This window comes from Mytilus galloprovincialis, chromosome 1 (genome assembly GCF_965363235.1).
Source record: "Mytilus galloprovincialis chromosome 1, xbMytGall1.hap1.1, whole genome shotgun sequence".
Lineage (NCBI taxonomy): Eukaryota > Metazoa > Mollusca > Bivalvia > Mytilida > Mytilidae > Mytilus > Mytilus galloprovincialis.
The window spans coordinates 21,331,418-21,349,315 of NC_134838.1; the positions used below are offsets into that span (position 1 = coordinate 21,331,418).

Sequence of the window (17,898 nt, forward strand, 5' to 3'; positions counted from 1 at the left end):
TTGTCGTACTAGGGGACATTTTTGACGATGGTTTCAAATTGGAAAACTTAAAGCATCTTTTGTACAAATTTCAAAATCACAACTTGAAAATTGTGTAGTCTATTTTCAGCAAGAAGTTGAATTCCTGGAAAAGATTGTCGTAGACAACTCTTTGTCGTCAAGACGGACATCAATAACATAAAAAAGGCTCTTGAATTCTATTAATAGAGAAAATCAACCAGTTCTTTAGAATCTAGAATCGTGTCCAGTATAAGATGATTATATAGCACACGGCAGCTAAACATAAAAACTCCGATGGATTATCAAGATTATTATTCGATACACCAACACCTTTTCCATAATATCAAATCATTATTGATGTGGACAAGCTTCCTTGTGGTGGTTGTAAATTCTGAGATATGTGCGATGTTTTGAAGAAGAAGTTGACTTTTGCAGCGTTTATTAGTTCGACATTAAGCTCAAGTTTTGACAGTGTTTCCCCAAATACTAGTATATATCAATGGTTTATATCACAAATGTCTTCGAAAATTAGTGACTATCAAATATTTCTCAAAGAGTTATGCCCTTACGAAATGTTGATTATATCGGAATAAAATGCATTGTATTTGCTCTCAATTCTTCATTTTTCTAAGATATTTATAAACCGTTTTAAAGATTAAGAACACACAATTGTTTTTTAAGTTATTGACCTTGGACAGAAAAAAATATCTACAGGGGACATGTTTTAGCTTATTTATTATCAGTACATATTTCAAATTTGGGTTGTTATAAATAAAATTCCCTTATAAGATAAAAAAGAACTACTTTTATAAGAGAAGTACTGCATACTTACCTGCAAAAGATTTTTTTTTTAATTTGCCAGCTCAAATGCATATATCCCCTTGAATGTTAACCTTTTTTTCTTTCTTATCTAACTGCACAAATGAATATTGAAAAAACACGTGATACATGAATTTATGTCTGCAATAAAGCACCTTTAAATATACCCTTATCATAGTCAATAAAACGTATCTCACATAATCAATAAAATCTTAAAACTAGGAAGAAGTATGATTGTAAGTTATTATATGTTTATACTGTTATTGCTTTAATTGAATTGGTGTCCATAGAATGAAGGTGTTACACTGTAGTAGCCTCAGATTAGTCTTGTATGTTGTTCGAATGTGGCGGCAACAAAATATCTTTTAAAAGTTTCCTACCATTTTTTATTAGAAATCTGAAGTCAGTTAAAGTTTCAGTTGGGATAACTAGTTGCCCCTTTCAATTCCCTTCTGTGTCGCCCCTTTTAAATAACAAACTCATACTGATGTAATCACCAAGGATACTTGATTTTGAGATATTGTGTGAACATAGTTTAATGTGACTAACAACTTCTTTTTTTTAACTTGTGTCCATTTTCTGACTCAGGGTCAATCTTGTTTATATCACGAAAAGTCTGTTTCCGAACACGTTTTGTCAGGAAATGCAGAAAAAAATTATTCCATTACCATTTCGCAAACTAAAAATCATATCTCTTTGAAATTGATCGAGTCGCGAAATGTTAAATTCATTCTTTACGTCATTTGGTTTACTTAAATGTTAAAATTGTATTACCCTCCTCATAAAAAATCTGTTGTAAACCAGTGTAAAAATTAAATTATAGTTTTAGTACGGACCATTTTCATTTTATGCATTAATAACAAGTCTATTTTTTTGTATTTTATAATTGTTTTCCCAATCGCTTAAAGTTAAATTAAATATAACTTTTTCAAATGAATTTACAGTTTGTTCTTATGTTGTGCTGGTACACTATTGTCCAATGTAAGGAGTGAATGAGTGCTCATAAACATGTTTAAACCTGCCGCCTTCTGTATGTGCCTGTCCCAAGTCCGTTGCCTGTAGTTCTGTGATTGTCTTTGGTTCACATCTGTCATATTTGTTTTTTGCTATAAATTATGCCGTTATTTTTCTCAATTGGAATGTTTCATTTTTCCATGTTAACTGTTTATAGCCGACTATACGAATTTTTTTTTTTTTTCATTGTTGAAGCCCGTACGGTTGCCTATAATTGCTTACGTCCACTTCATTTGAACTTTGGTGGATATAGTTGTCTCATTCGCAATCATACCACATCTCCTTAGTTTTATATACGGCAAAAACATTTTATTTAAACTATACTTCTTGATCATCATGGGCCTTGTTGATTCTGTTGGTTATCTTAATGTTATAATGGTACCTATCAATAATAAAACCAATTAATTACACGTGCTACCTTTTTTTTCACAGAGATAATCCTTATCTGGAATTTGTAAAATGTCTAAAATCTACAATCCAGCAATAAAGTATTTTAGAACTGCTACATTCGGAGAGAACGTTAAATGTTTAAGATGTTGCTTATTGCCAGGTGGTCGATTGTTTCTCGTAGAAAATTTTGGATGTCACGGGTACGTATTTGATCCGGAAACTCATCAATGGGATACTCTGGAATTTGACAACCCCATTCACGGTGTTACCTTACTGAAGAATCACAAGTGTGTTGTTGTAACAGCAGGGAGCAAAGGATTCCAAGAAATGAACATGAAGAATTTCCACACAAAACAGTATCAGAAGGCAGGAGGTAATTTCCAAGCGATAAATCAATTTGGTGACAAAATAGCCGTTCACAACGACTTCCGGAAACTGAGCGTGATGGATACACATGGAAATGTCACCAGTACAATAAATACAAAATACGACCCTTGGTATGTTACAACAGACGACCACAACTGTATATTTTGGACAAACGGAAAACATGGCGAAATTCACTGTGAACAAGTCAGAGGACTTAAACGATTTATACACCATAACGCGAAAATAGACTGTCCAAGTGGTCTTACTTTGGACAAACGTGGTGCATTGTATGTTGCTGGATACGATTCACACAACATTCACAAGTTTTCTCAAGATGGTCAGTACCAAGGCGAGATTCTACGAGAATCTGACGGTATAAAACATCCCTACGACATTGCTTTCAACAATGATAAGGAAGAGTTGGTTGTGCTTAATGAAGATGGTGCTGCTATTTCAATTTACAAATTATAATTACGGAAAATTGTTAAAGACTCGCTGAGTTGTGTTAGATATGTATTTAAACAAAGGGAGTTGCATGTAATCTATGACCTATTTGTTTTGCATATTATATACTCATAAATAAAATTGAGAATGGAAATGGGGAATGTGCCAAAGAGACAACAACCCGACCATAGAAAAAAACAACAGCAGAAGGTCACCAACAGGTCTTCAATGTAACGAGAAATTCCCGCACCCGGAGGCGTCCTTCAACTGGCCCCTAAACAAATATATACTAGTTCAGTGATAATGAACGCCATACTAATTTCATGAACAGATTAACGTGTCCTTTTCATTCCATTCGAAAATGAATTTGATAAACATAATTGTATATTCAATTTAAGATAAGATAAAGATATTTTATTTCCTAATCATATGGCTCATAACAAGCATGTAATCACATAAAGTAAAAATAAAAAGCCTTTCTCTCCCACTCGCATACAACTATCGTTCTGATTAAGGATTTAGGACTACTGCCCGAACGTCAGAATGCATAGAAAGTACCAATCTTGTATATAGAGACAGAGGCATATAATACAATGTCTCTGATAGAGATCATTCAAATGATAAAAACCAACTCGAAAATGATTAAAAGGAAATGTGGGGCAAATGGATAACAGTCTGTGCGTGACCTGTTGCAATGCAAGTTTTCTGATCGTATCAAATATACTCTTTCCCAGTGACAGTCCATATTTCTAGCCTTTCATACCGGTTGTCCTATCTGCTGAACATACATTTTGTATTTATTGTTAATTTGTTCTGGTCCTGAATATACATGAAATGTTTGCCACTTGACATAAAGCATATCAGAAACTATAGCTATCAACATAGGATTATGGCAAGTACTCCATCATACTTCAAACTAGAAATCCACCCAAGAATTGTGCATGAATTTAACAGATAAGACATGCATGTAGTATTCAATTTGCTGAGATTCCTGACATACTATCTTGTGGCTGCGGAAAAGCCAGTACCATGACTTTTTTCTCCATTAGTGTAAAAATAAATGGTAGAACTGAAACGCACAATAAAAAAAGTCAGAAAAGGCTCTCAATTAAGTGGCAATTGTATCCCAAAAGATGAAGTTCTGTATTAACCATCATTAGAAAATTCAAAATAAAAAATTGGAAAGCTAAGGATTCAAACATACTTGATGCATTCCGATCGCACATTCTAATTTTTAAAAAGATGTTGTTTACCGAGCCCGGAAATTTATATACGACCCGGGTAAACTTGAAGATCGTTTTAGTAATCTTATTCTTAAAGGTTACCCATTAAACAATGTATACTAATTAGATCTTTGAATGTTGTGTTTATTGGTATTATTATTGATTTTGTTATCAGTATTAAAAAATCAAACTAAATATTAATTTCATATACATTTGCACATTCATGGCTCACAAACTGTCTACACCTGTATCTTGGGATTGCACAGGGCCATTTATTTTTGTCTGACTGTTAACGAAAATGTCTTTATCCTAAATCCATTGAATGACGAATGTGTACTGATTGATATTTTAGTCTTAGATGCATGATATATTTATTAGTTTTTATTGGCTTTGAACTCTCAGGTCTGCACTCCTTGTTTTTTGTGTTGTTGGGGTGTATACATAGCCTGTCACGCTTTGTTTGTGTATTTATTATATATTAGATGCCTGTGTGCTTTATATTGATCTGATGAGTTTTCATGAATGCCAATGAAACAATTTTCCACCGGAGACCAAATGACATTGAAGTTATCAACTATAGGTCACTATACGGCCTTCGATAATGAGGAAAACCCATAACGCATATTCAACAATAAAGCCCCAAAAATGATAAATATAAAACAATTAAAACGAGAAAATGTTTCAATATAAATGTTTAGCTTCAATATTTATTCATAGTATTGCTATTAAGAAACTCACAACACTGGTTAAAAAAAAGTAAAAATCGAACAAGAGTTGGAAAAATTTACTTATATTTTTAATATTAGACTGGCTAAACGCTTATAGAACTGAATTAGCTTTTTCATTAGAAAATAAATACAGATCATGAATTATAATTTAACGATGAGGAACTTTCACTATGACAAAACCCCGCGTCTACGGTATGACGTGATCGAAAGTATTTCATTCCTTCATTTCCATGTAAGTCATATAATAGGATAAATTAACAGACTTCTCATGAATGAAAATCACAGAACAAAGAAGTTAATTTGACAGTAACGATAACGTGTGAGAAGGAATTAAAAAGAAACAAAGATTTTTCACTGGGTATTCTTTATTAAACTACTTTTGATACTAAAAACGATTTGGAGGTTGGTATATTGTATAGACATTCGTCTATTGTTAAAGACCGTAAATTAACCTCTGAATGTTTCTTTTTATCACAAAGTTGCTGTCCCTTGACGTGTGTCTGCCTTTATGAGCTAATGAGACGACAACTTGTTTTCTACAAACAAATGAAAGAAATAAACAGGTAGATGTGGAACATACATCAATAAGAAACAACCGAACAACACAATAAAACAAAAACACATTCAAAAGACAACATGTTCTTCAACAATATGCCAATGTTTTGACACCAACAACAAATAACCGAAAGGAACAAAAAAAAAAAAAAACAATAACACAAGATGCAATACTCGGAACGAAAAAAATAATAATACAATAGTTGCAAGAGACACTTATTTTTCATCTCCAAACTCACCAGGCTCAAGCTAGCAGCCACTCGCTAGCAGCCACTTCGCTAGCAGCCAGTTTTCAGATATGTCTATAAACCCAAAAGTTGCATAAGATTCCAACGTACTTTAAATGTTGTATCAATTATATAATCACAAAACAATCTGTTTTTATATATGATTGAGCAGCCGAAGACACTATTTAATGTTTATCTTTATATTATCATGTGATTTCCTGTTCATTAATTTAGAGACAACAGTATTGGCTTTCCATATACCAAACAGCGTACTGCGCGCAATTTTTAATAGTGTATGAAGAATAGTAAATAGCTATGCAATTATTTAAATGCTGGCAGAATTGTTGTTTCATGGTATCGACTTTTCCATTAGAAATTAATTTTGTGATATTGTAAGAAATAGCTTTCCATAGTCTCGGCATCCTGTCAAGTAGTTCCTAAAAAGTATCAACAGTTTTGCATTACAAGAATAGAAAATTGCACTCGTGCTTTGCTATTTTTTTTGTCAGACAAATTTGTTTTTACAACAGATTCTACTTCTGAACAAGCGGAATTCGCTCACACACTTGCTTATACGAAAGGTTTATTTGTTGTACTTAATGTATGGTGTGCACGGAAAATACAAATTAGCAATTAATAAAAAAAAACCTACCTTTGGACCTATGGTGAAGTTGTCCGCCCTGGGCCATTTGGCCGATGGGACCTATTACCTATCATTTGCACCTAGTGGGTAAAAAAGTATTGCCGTAGGGAATTTTTGACAGACTTTTGAAAATTTGGGGTAGGCATGTTACAGCCTTCAGACCTAAGTTCGGACCTATGGTGAAGACAAACTATGAGTTGTCCCACCTGGAACTTTTGGCCCATTGGACCCTAGCCCATTACCTACCATTTCCACCTAGTGGCTAAAAAAGTATTGCCGTAGGGAATATTTTACACTCTTTTAAAAATTGGGGTAAGGCATTTTTTTTAAATCTAACTTTGGACCCATGGTGAGGACAAACTATGAGTTGTCCCACCTGGGCCATTTGGCCCATTGGACCTTAGACCATTACCTTTCATTTGCACCTAGTGGGTAAAAAAGTATTGCCGTAGGGAATTTTTGACAGACTTTTGAAAATTTGGGGTAGGCATGTTACAGCCTTCAGACCTAAGTTCGGACCTATGGTGAAGACAAACTATGAGTTGTCCCACCTGGAACTTTTGGCCCATTGGACCCTAGCCCATTACCTACCATTTCCACCTAGTGGCTAAAAAAGTATTGCCGTAGGGAATATTTTACACTCTTTTAAAAATTGGGGTAAGGCATTTTTTTTAAATCTAACTTTGGACCCATGGTGAGGACAAACCATGAGTTGTCCCACCTGGGCCATTTGGCCCATTGGACCTTAGACCATTACCTTTCATTTGCACCTAGTGGGTAAAAAAGTATTGCCGTAGGGAATTTTTGACAGACTTTTGAAAATTTGGGGTAGGCATGTTACAGCCTTCAGACCTAAGTTCGGACCTATGGTGAAGACAAACTATGAGTTGTCCCACCTGGAACTTTTGGCCCATTGGACCCTAGCCCATTACCTACCATTTCCACCTAGTGGCTAAAAAAGTATTGCCGTAGGGAATATTTTACACTCTTTTAAAAATTGGGGTAAGGCATTTTTTTTAAATCTAACTTTGGACCCATGGTGAGGACAAACTATGAGTTGTCCCACCTGGGCCATTTGGCCCATTGGACCTTAGACCATTACCTTTCATTTGCACCTAGTGGGTAAAAAAGTATTGCCGTAGGGAATTTTTGACAGACTTTTGAAAATTTGGGGTAGGCATGTTACAGCCTTCAGACCTAAGTTCGGACCTATGGTGAAGACAAACTATGAGTTGTCCCACCTGGAACTTTTGGCCCATTGGACCCTAGCCCATTACCTACCATTTCCACCTAGTGGCTAAAAAAGTATTGCCGTAGGGAATATTTTACACTCTTTTAAAAATTGGGGTAAGGCATTTTTTTTAAATCTAACTTTGGACCCATGGTGAGGACAAACCATGAGTTGTCCCACCTGGGCCATTTGGCCCATTGGACCTTAGACCATTACCTTTCATTTGCACCTAGTGGGTAAAAAAGTATTGCCGTAGGGAATTTTTGACAGACTTTTGAAAATTTGGGGTAGGCATGTTACAGCCTTCAGACCTAAGTTCGGACCTATGGTGAAGACAAACTATGAGTTGTCCCACCTGGAACTTTTGGCCCATTGGACCCTAGCCCATTACCTACCATTTCCACCTAGTGGCTAAAAAAGTATTGCCGTAGGGAATATTTTACACTCTTTTAAAAATTGGGGTAAGGCATTTTTTTTAAATCTAACTTTGGACCCATGGTGAGGACAAACTATGAGTTGTCCCACCTGGGCCATTTGGCCCATTGGACCTTAGACCATTACCTTTCATTTGCACCTAGTGGGTAAAAAAGTATTGCCGTAGGGAATTTTTGACAGACTTTTGAAAATTTGGGGTAGGCATGTTACAGCCTTCAGACCTAAGTTCGGACCTATGGTGAAGACAAACTATGAGTTGTCCCACCTGGAACTTTTGGCCCATTGGACCCTAGCCCATTACCTACCATTTCCACCTAGTGGCTAAAAAAGTATTGCCGTAGGGAATATTTTACACTCTTTTAAAAATTGGGGTAAGGCATTTTTTTTAAATCTAACTTTGGACCCATGGTGAGGACAAACTATGAGTTGTCCCACCTGGGCCATTTGGCCCATTGGACCTTAGACCATTACCTTTCATTTGCACCTAGTGGGTAAAAAAGTATTGCCGTAGGGAATTTTTGACAGACTTTTGAAAATTTGGGGTAGGCATGTTACAGCCTTCAGACCTAAGTTCGGACCTATGGTGAAGACAAACTATGAGTTGTCCCACCTGGAACTTTTGGCCCATTGGACCCTAGCCCATTACCTACCATTTCCACCTAGTGGCTAAAAAAGTATTGCCGTAGGGAATATTTTACACTCTTTTAAAAATTGGGGTAAGGCATTTTTTTTAAATCTAACTTTGGACCCATGGTGAGGACAAACTATGAGTTGTCCCACCTGGGCCATTTGGCCCATTGGACCTTAGACCATTACCTTTCATTTGCACCTAGTGGGTAAAAAAGTATTGCCGTAGGGAATTTTTGACAGACTTTTGAAAATTTGGGGTAGGCATGTTACAGCCTTCAGACCTAAGTTCGGACCTATGGTGAAGACAAACTATGAGTTGTCCCACCTGGAACTTTTGGCCCATTGGACCCTAGCCCATTACCTACCATTTCCACCTAGTGGCTAAAAAAGTATTGCCGTAGGGAATATTTTACACTCTTTTAAAAATTGGGGTAAGGCATTTTTTTTAAATCTAACTTTGGACCCATGGTGAGGACAAACTATGAGTTGTCCCACCTGGGCCATTTGGCCCATTGGACCTTAGACCATTACCTTTCATTTGCACCTAGTGGGTAAAAAAGTATTGCCGTAGGGAATTTTTGACAGACTTTTGAAAATTTGGGGTAGGCATGTTACAGCCTTCAGACCTAAGTTCGGACCTATGGTGAAGACAAACTATGAGTTGTCCCACCTGGAACTTTTGGCCCATTGGACCCTAGCCCATTACCTACCATTTCCACCTAGTGGCTAAAAAAGTATTGCCGTAGGGAATATTTTACACTCTTTTAAAAATTGGGGTAAGGCATTTTTTTTAAATCTAACTTTGGACCCATGGTGAGGACAAACTATGAGTTGTCCCACCTGGGCCATTTGGCCCATTGGACCTTAGACCATTACCTTTCATTTGCACCTAGTGGGTAAAAAAGTATTGCCGTAGGGAATTTTTGACAGACTTTTGAAAATTTGGGGTAGGCATGTTACAGCCTTCAGACCTAAGTTCGGACCTATGGTGAAGACAAACTATGAGTTGTCCCACCTGGACCTTTTGGCCCATTGGACCCTAGCCCATTACCTACCATTTCCACCTAGTGGCTAAAAAAGTATTGCCGTAGGGAATATTTTACACTCTTTTAAAAATTGGGGTAAGGCATTTTTTTTAAATCTAACTTTGGACCCATGGTGAGGACAAACTATGAGTTGTCCCACCTGGGCCATTTGGCCCATTGGACCTTAGACCATTACCTTTCATTTGCACCTAGTGGGTAAAAAAGTATTGCCGTAGGGAATTTTTGACAGACTTTTGAAAATTTGGGGTAGGCATGTTACAGCCTTCAGACCTAAGTTCGGACCTATGGTGAAGACAAACTATGAGTTGTCCCACCTGGAACTTTTGGCCCATTGGACCCTAGCCCATTACCTACCATTTCCACCTAGTGGCTAAAAAAGTATTGCCGTAGGGAATATTTTACACTCTTTTAAAAATTGGGGTAAGGCATTTTTTTTAAATCTAACTTTGGACCCATGGTGAGGACAAACTATGAGTTGTCCCACCTGGGCCATTTGGCCCATTGGACCTTAGACCATTACCTTTCATTTGCACCTAGTGGGTAAAAAAGTATTGCCGTAGGGAATTTTTGACAGACTTTTGAAAATTTGGGGTAGGCATGTTACAGCCTTCAGACCTAAGTTCGGACCTATGGTGAAGACAAACTATGAGTTGTCCCACCTGGAACTTTTGGCCCATTGGACCCTAGCCCATTACCTACCATTTCCACCTAGTGGCTAAAAAAGTATTGCCGTAGGGAATATTTTACACTCTTTTAAAAATTGGGGTAAGGCATTTTTTTTAAATCTAACTTTGGACCCATGGTGAGGACAAACTATGAGTTGTCCCACCTGGGCCATTTGGCCCATTGGACCTTAGACCATTACCTTTCATTTGCACCTAGTGGGTAAAAAAGTATTGCCGTAGGGAATTTTTGACAGACTTTTGAAAATTTGGGGTAGGCATGTTACAGCCTTCAGACCTAAGTTCGGACCTATGGTGAAGACAAACTATGAGTTGTCCCACCTGGAACTTTTGGCCCATTGGACCCTAGCCCATTACCTACCATTTCCACCTAGTGGCTAAAAAAGTATTGCCGTAGGGAATATTTTACACTCTTTTAAAAATTGGGGTAAGGCATTTTTTTTAAATCTAACTTTGGACCCATGGTGAGGACAAACTATGAGTTGTCCCACCTGGGCCATTTGGCCCATTGGACCTTAGACCATTACCTTTCATTTGCACCTAGTGGGTAAAAAAGTATTGCCGTAGGGAATTTTTGACAGACTTTTGAAAATTTGGGGTAGGCATGTTACAGCCTTCAGACCTAAGTTCGGACCTATGGTGAAGACAAACTATGAGTTGTCCCACCTGGAACTTTTGGCCCATTGGACCCTAGCCCATTACCTACCATTTCCACCTAGTGGCTAAAAAAGTATTGCCGTAGGGAATATTTTACACTCTTTTAAAAATTGGGGTAAGGCATTTTTTTTAAATCTAACTTTGGACCCATGGTGAGGACAAACTATGAGTTGTCCCACCTGGGCCATTTGGCCCATTGGACCTTAGACCATTACCTTTCATTTGCACCTAGTGGGTAAAAAAGTATTGCCGTAGGGAATTTTTGACAGACTTTTGAAAATTTGGGGTAGGCATGTTACAGCCTTCAGACCTAAGTTCGGACCTATGGTGAAGACAAACTATGAGTTGTCCCACCTGGAACTTTTGGCCCATTGGACCCTAGCCCATTACCTACCATTTCCACCTAGTGGCTAAAAAAGTATTGCCGTAGGGAATATTTTATACTCTTTTAAAAATTGGGGTAAGGCATTTTTTTTAAATCTAACTTTGGACCCATGGTGAGGACAAACTATGAGTTGTCCCACCTGGGCCATTTGGCCCATTGGACCTTAGACCATTACCTATCATTTCCACGTAGTGGGTAAACAAGTATTGCCGTAGGGAATTTTTGACAGACTTTTGAAAATTTGGGGTAGGCATGTTACAGCCTTCAGACCTAAGTTCGGACCTATGGTGAAGACAAACTATGAGTTGTCCCACCTGGACATTTTGGCCAATTGGACCCTAGCCCATTACCTACCATTTCCACCTAGTGGCTAAAAAAGTATTGCCGTAGGGAATATTTTACACTCTTTTAAAAATTGGGGTAAGGCATTTTTTTAAATCTAACTTTGGACCCATGGTGAGGACAAACTATGAGTTGTCCCACCTGGGCCATTTGGCCCATTGAACCTTAGACCATTACCTATCATTTCCACCTAGTGGGTAAAAAAGTATTGCCGTAGGGAATTTTTGACAGACTTTTGAAAATTTGGGGTAGGCATGTTAGAGCCTTCAGACCTAAGTTCGGACCTATGGTGAAGACAAACTATGAGTTGTCCCACCTGGACCTTTTGGCCCATTGGAACCTAGCCCATTACCTACCATTTCCACCTAGTGGCTAAAAAAGTATTGCCGTAGGGAATTTTTTACAGACTTTTGAAAATTTGGGGTAGGCATGTTAGAGCCTTTAGACCTAAGTTCGGACCTATGGTGAAGACAAACTATGAGTTGTCCCACCTGGACCTTTTGGCCCATTGGACCCTAGCCCATTACCTACCATTTCCACCTAGTGGCTAAAAAAGTATTGCCGTAGGGAATATTTTACACTCTTTTAAAAATTGGGGTAAGGCATTTTTTAAAAATCTAACTTTGGACCCATGGTGAGGACAAACTATGAGTTGTCCCACCTGGGCCATTTGGCCCATTGGACCTTAGACCATTACCTATCATTTGCACCTAGTGGGTAAAAAAGTATTGCCGTAGGGAATTTTTGACAGACTTTTGAAAATTTGGGGTAAGCATGTTAGAGCCTTCAGACCTAAGTTCGGACCTATGGTGAAGACAAACTATGAGTTTTCCCACCTGGACCTTTTGGCCCATTGGACCCTAGCCCATTACCTACCATTTCCACTAAAAAAGGATTGCCGTAGGGAATATTTTACACTCTTTTAAAAATTGGGAAAAGGCATTTTTTTTAAATCTAACTTTGGACCCATGGTGAGGACAAACTATGAGTTGTCCCACCTGTGCCATTTGGCCCATTGGACCTTAGACCATTACCTATCATTTGCACCTAGTGGCTAAAAAAGTATTGCCGTAGGGAATTTTTGACAGACTTTTGAAAATTTGGGGTAGGCATGTTACAGCCTTCAGACCTAAGTTCGGACCTATGGTGAAGACAAACTATGAGTTGTCCCACCTGGAACTTTTGGCCCATTGGACCCTAGCCCATTACCTACCATTTCCACCTAGTGGCTAAAAAAGTATTGCCGTAGGGAATATTTTACACTCTTTTAAAAATTGGGGTAAGGCATTTTTTTTAAATCTAACTTTGGACCCATGGTGAGGACAAACTATGAGTTGTCCCACCTGGGCCATTTGGCCCATTGGACCTTAGACCATTACCTTTCATTTGCACCTAGTGGGTAAAAAAGTATTGCCGTAGGGAATTTTTGACAGACTTTTGAAAATTTGGGGTAGGCATGTTAGAGCCTTCAGACCTAAGTTCGGACCTATGGTGAAGACAAACTATGAGTTGTCCCACCTGGACCTTTTGACCAATTGGACCCTAGCCCATTACCTACCATTTCCACCTAGTGGCTAAAAAAGTATTGCCGTAGGGAATTTTTTACAGACTTTTGACAATTTGGGGTAGGCATGTTAGAGCCTTTAGACCTAAGTTCGGACCTATGGTGAAGACAAACTATGAGTTGTCCCACCTGGACCTTTTGGCCCATTGGACCCTAGCCCATTACCTACCATTTCCACCTAGTGGCTAAAAAAGTATTGCCGTAGGGAATTTTTTACAGACTTTTGAAAATTTGGGGTAGGCATGTTAGAGCCTTTAGACCTAAGTTCGGACCTATGGTGAAGACAAACTATGAGTTGTCCCACCTGGGCCATTTGGCCCATTGGACCTTAGACCATTACCTATCATTTGCACCTAGTGGGTAAAAAAGTATTGCCGTAGGGAATTTTTGACAGACTTTTGAAAATTTGGGGTAGGCATGTTACAGCCTTCAGACCTAAGTTCGGACCTATGGTGAAGACAAACTATGAATTGTCCCACCTGGACATTTTGGCCCATTGGACCCTAGCCCATTACCTACCATTTCCACCTAGTGGCTAAAAAAGTATTGCCGTAGGGAATATTTTACACTCTTTTAAAAATTGGGGTAAGGCATTTTTTTAAATCTAACTTTGGACCCATGGTGAGGACAAACTATGAGTTGTCTCACCTGGGCCATTTGGCCCATTGGACCTTAGACCATTACCTATCATTTCCACCTAGTGGGTAAAAAAGTATTGCCGTAGGGAATTTTTGACAGACTTTTGAAAATTTGGGGTAGGCATGTTAGAGCCTTCAGACCTAAGTTCGGACCTATGGTGAAGACAAACTATGAGTTGTCCCACCTGGACCTTTTGGCCCATTGGAACCTAGCCCATTACCTACCATTTCCACCTAGTGGCTAAAAAAGTATTGCCGTAGGGAATTTTTTACAGACTTTTGAAAATTTGGGGTAGGCATGTTAGAGCCTTTAGACCTAAGTTCGGACCTATGGTGAAGACAAACTATGAGTTGTCCCACCTGGACCTTTTGGCCCATTGGACCCTAGCCCATTACCTACCATTTCCACCTAGTGGCTAAAAAGTATTGCAGTAGGGAATTTTTTACACTCTTTTAAAAATTGGGGTAAGGCATTTTTTAAAAATCTTACTTTTGTCCCATGGTGAAAACACACCATGAGGTGTCCCACTTGGTCCTTTTGGCCCATTGTACCTTAGATCATTACCTATCATTTGCTTCTAGTGAGTAAAAAAGTATTGCCGTAGGGAATTTTTGACAGCTTTTAAAAGATTAGGGGAAGGCATTTTAGTTTAGCCAAAATGAACCACCTTTGATGGTACTCCCGGTTTTGGAAAGATCAGTTGGTTGAGTTGATTGAAACAGAAGAAACCAACCTTAAATGTCAGCGTCGTCCGAAACCCCAGACGAGGAAGACGATTATCACCCAGACAAAAAAACTTGGGTTGAAAGGTGTTAGCAGGCTGTGTATAGTGCATCCGCCAGAGAAAGCCTTGAAAGAGACATTTACTACCTGGAAGATGACCCCCATTATTGATATGGATGTGCAGACCTTCCTTGACGTCTCTCAGATGTCACTGGAGGAACTTAAAACAAATTGGACATTGAAAGGAGCAAAAATCAATGTGGTGCTGCACTGTACCTTTGTGAAGATTAATCCAACAGGTAATGCAGATGATGAGAACAAGGGATACTTTCACTCGAGATTTTCACCGAGGCCACGGTCTTGGCTGAAACCCTTGATTAGATGGAGTAAAAGATCGGAGTAATGATTGCCCAGTGAACCTCTGAAAAAAGCGGCTGAACATTGAAAGTAATTGTAAAACTTCAAGTCAATATCAACAAAAACCGGCCGCTGGGAGGGTCACAGTACATTGACTTGACGGAGCCAAGAAGGCTGCCAACAATATGAAAAAACCCGATGAGGATTGTTTTAAGTGGGCATACTTTCGGCCTTGCACCATGACGAGGTAGACCCAAAACATACAGACATGATAACACAGTACCTCCGTGGCAGGAAGAGCTCAATCTGGAAAAAGATGTAGTACTCGGTCAGCCTTAAGGGTATTGGTAAGTTCGAGAAGGTCAATTCAACCCTGACAGTCAATGTATTATAAATTAACGACAATGAAGTATACCCGCTGCGCATATCAGACGTTAGCAAACAGCGGGAGAGAGACATCAACTTGCTGCTGATAAAAAAAAAAGTCTTGGCTGGTGTCGAGCGAGACTTCGGACCACAATGGTGAGACCCACCTGTGCTACAGGTGCTTGAACCAGTTCACATTAAAGAAGTCCTGGAGACCCACAAAGAGTGTTGCGTCAACCACAAGGCGGTTAAGATCGAGCTGCCCAAGCTTATTAAGGAAGGGACCTACCAGACCTTTGACAACACCCACTCGATAGAAGTCCCTTTCGTGGTGTTCGCGGAATTTTAGTGTTTAACCGAGAAGGTTGAAACCAGGAATGATAAACCACATACGAAAGCCTACCAAAAGCACATGCCTGCGTGATTCTGCTACCACATCAAGTGCTTTGACGACAGCGTGTATACCAAGGCACCGGTTCTGTATATCATGCAAAAGCCGGGAGAAGATGTGGCACAGGTCTTTGTTGAATACCTCGAGAAAGAAATCAAGGCCATTTACACCTAAAACTATCTGATGAAGCATATGGTCTTGACGAAAGAGGACAAGAAAACCAACAGGAGGCCACGCAGCGCTGGTTGTGTGATTGTTCGCTTGGTGAGGACAAGGTTAGGGATAACTGCCACTTTACCCGAAAATACAGGGGCGCAGCACATAACCAGTGTAACCTGAAGTACAAAATGCCAAAGTTTATACCTGTATTTTTTCACAATCTGGCCGGGTATGATAGTCATCTGTTCACTAAGAACCTGGGATCGACACCGGGGCAGCTCACATGCATTCCCAATTCGGAGGAAAAGTACATCTCGTTTAGCAAGACATTCCAGGTGAGCGAGTACAAGATCAAAGACGGGGAAATGAAACCCCTCCACCAGAGTTTGAGGTTTGGACAGTCTCAAATTTATGAGTGCGAGCCAGAATAGCTTGGTGAACTCAAGTCCAACAGCAGCCTTCAAGAATACTCGGAAGGTATTTGGTAGAGGAGCGTTGGATCCCGAATTGTACCGGGTGATACCCGCGGAGTCCGAAAACGGTCGGAAAATCACACTGCGCGAGGTCATAGACAGGCGTAAGCTAGAATACATTGTGTCACACCGCGAATATTCTGGGAAGCAGGCTTATCAAAGGGAAGAAGCTGGACAAGAACGCACATATGACACTCATACAGGGCTACCTTGCGCAGGTTAAGAGACGAGGAGTGCACAACCTACATAGCTATCCTGGTACTGTCACGACAATGCTATCAACTGCGCCGGGCTCGACGACTGCATTGCGAAGAGTACCTGGCAAATAAGACTGTATACACGGGAAATGTCTGGGACGAAGCCAAGGCACATCTTTTGGCCATCATTAATGGGAGGCAGGCCAAGCTTACACTGAAGGATCCGAAATGGTATCAGGAGTTTTACAACAGAATGAGACATATCACAGACTCTATTGTTAAATTGCAGCCAGACCTTTATGAGCAGGCGAAAAATTCAAAGGAATGTAGGGGCACCGACTACAAAATCGATGGAAGTACGGTGAACTAATAGTATGTAATTTGCAGTTTGAAGAACAAGGCACTTATGGTGGCGTTTGATTATTTGACAGAACAGGACATTGAAGTTGATCACTTGTAATTGACGGTATCGTGATTTACAAGGCCAATGTGCCACCAGAACGAATTTCCCGGGTGCTTGCCGTTTGTTCACAGAGAGTCAAGGAGGTCAAATGATGAGAAATCACCTTCACCAGACATGGATGAAGGCTATGCTATACCAGTTGAAGTGCCGGCCATGGACGAAAGTTTACTCTTGCGACAGAGTGTGTACCCTGTTGATTATATGGATGGGTTCAAGCAATTTGAGGAAACCGAGCAAGAAGAAAAAGCATTGATGGCAGCGTTCGATTCCCTGACAAGACAAGGCATTGCATTTGGATCGCTGGAGGTCAATGGCCGCACGATCAACAAGGACAATGAAATCGCCGGGTGCTCACAGAGAGTCAAGGAAGTCATGGATGAAGGTAATGATAAACCTGTTGACGCGCCGGGGAAGTGTCTTGATGAATGTTTACTCTTGCGAAAGGGTGTGTACCCTTATGACTATGTGGATGGGTTTGAAAAACTCCAGGAGATCGAGTTGCCACCCAGTGAAGCATTCTACAATACCATCACCGGTGAGGGAGTAAGCCATGCAGACTATGAACTAATACGCGCAGCAAGTGTGAAAAGAGATGGATATCACCAGCATGAGAGAGTATCGTGACTTGTATCTGAAAACGGATGTACTCTTACTGTGCGATGTGTTTGAGAACTTCAGAGATGTATGCTCGAAGCATTAGGAACTTGATCCCGCGTAGTACCTAACAGCACCAATACTTGCCTATGAT

General features: G+C 39.5%; 1 long non-coding RNA gene across 1 annotated transcript; it reads left to right on the forward strand.

Moving 5' to 3' along the window:
* The first annotated feature begins 1,013 nt into the window (after positions 1-1,013).
* Positions 1,014-4,622, forward strand: LOC143068960 (uncharacterized). Its single transcript, XR_012976281.1, has 2 exons — positions 1,014-1,055; positions 2,266-4,622. It is a non-coding gene; the product is annotated as an uncharacterized LOC143068960 (long non-coding RNA).
* Positions 4,623-17,898: the final 13,276 nt, after the last annotated feature.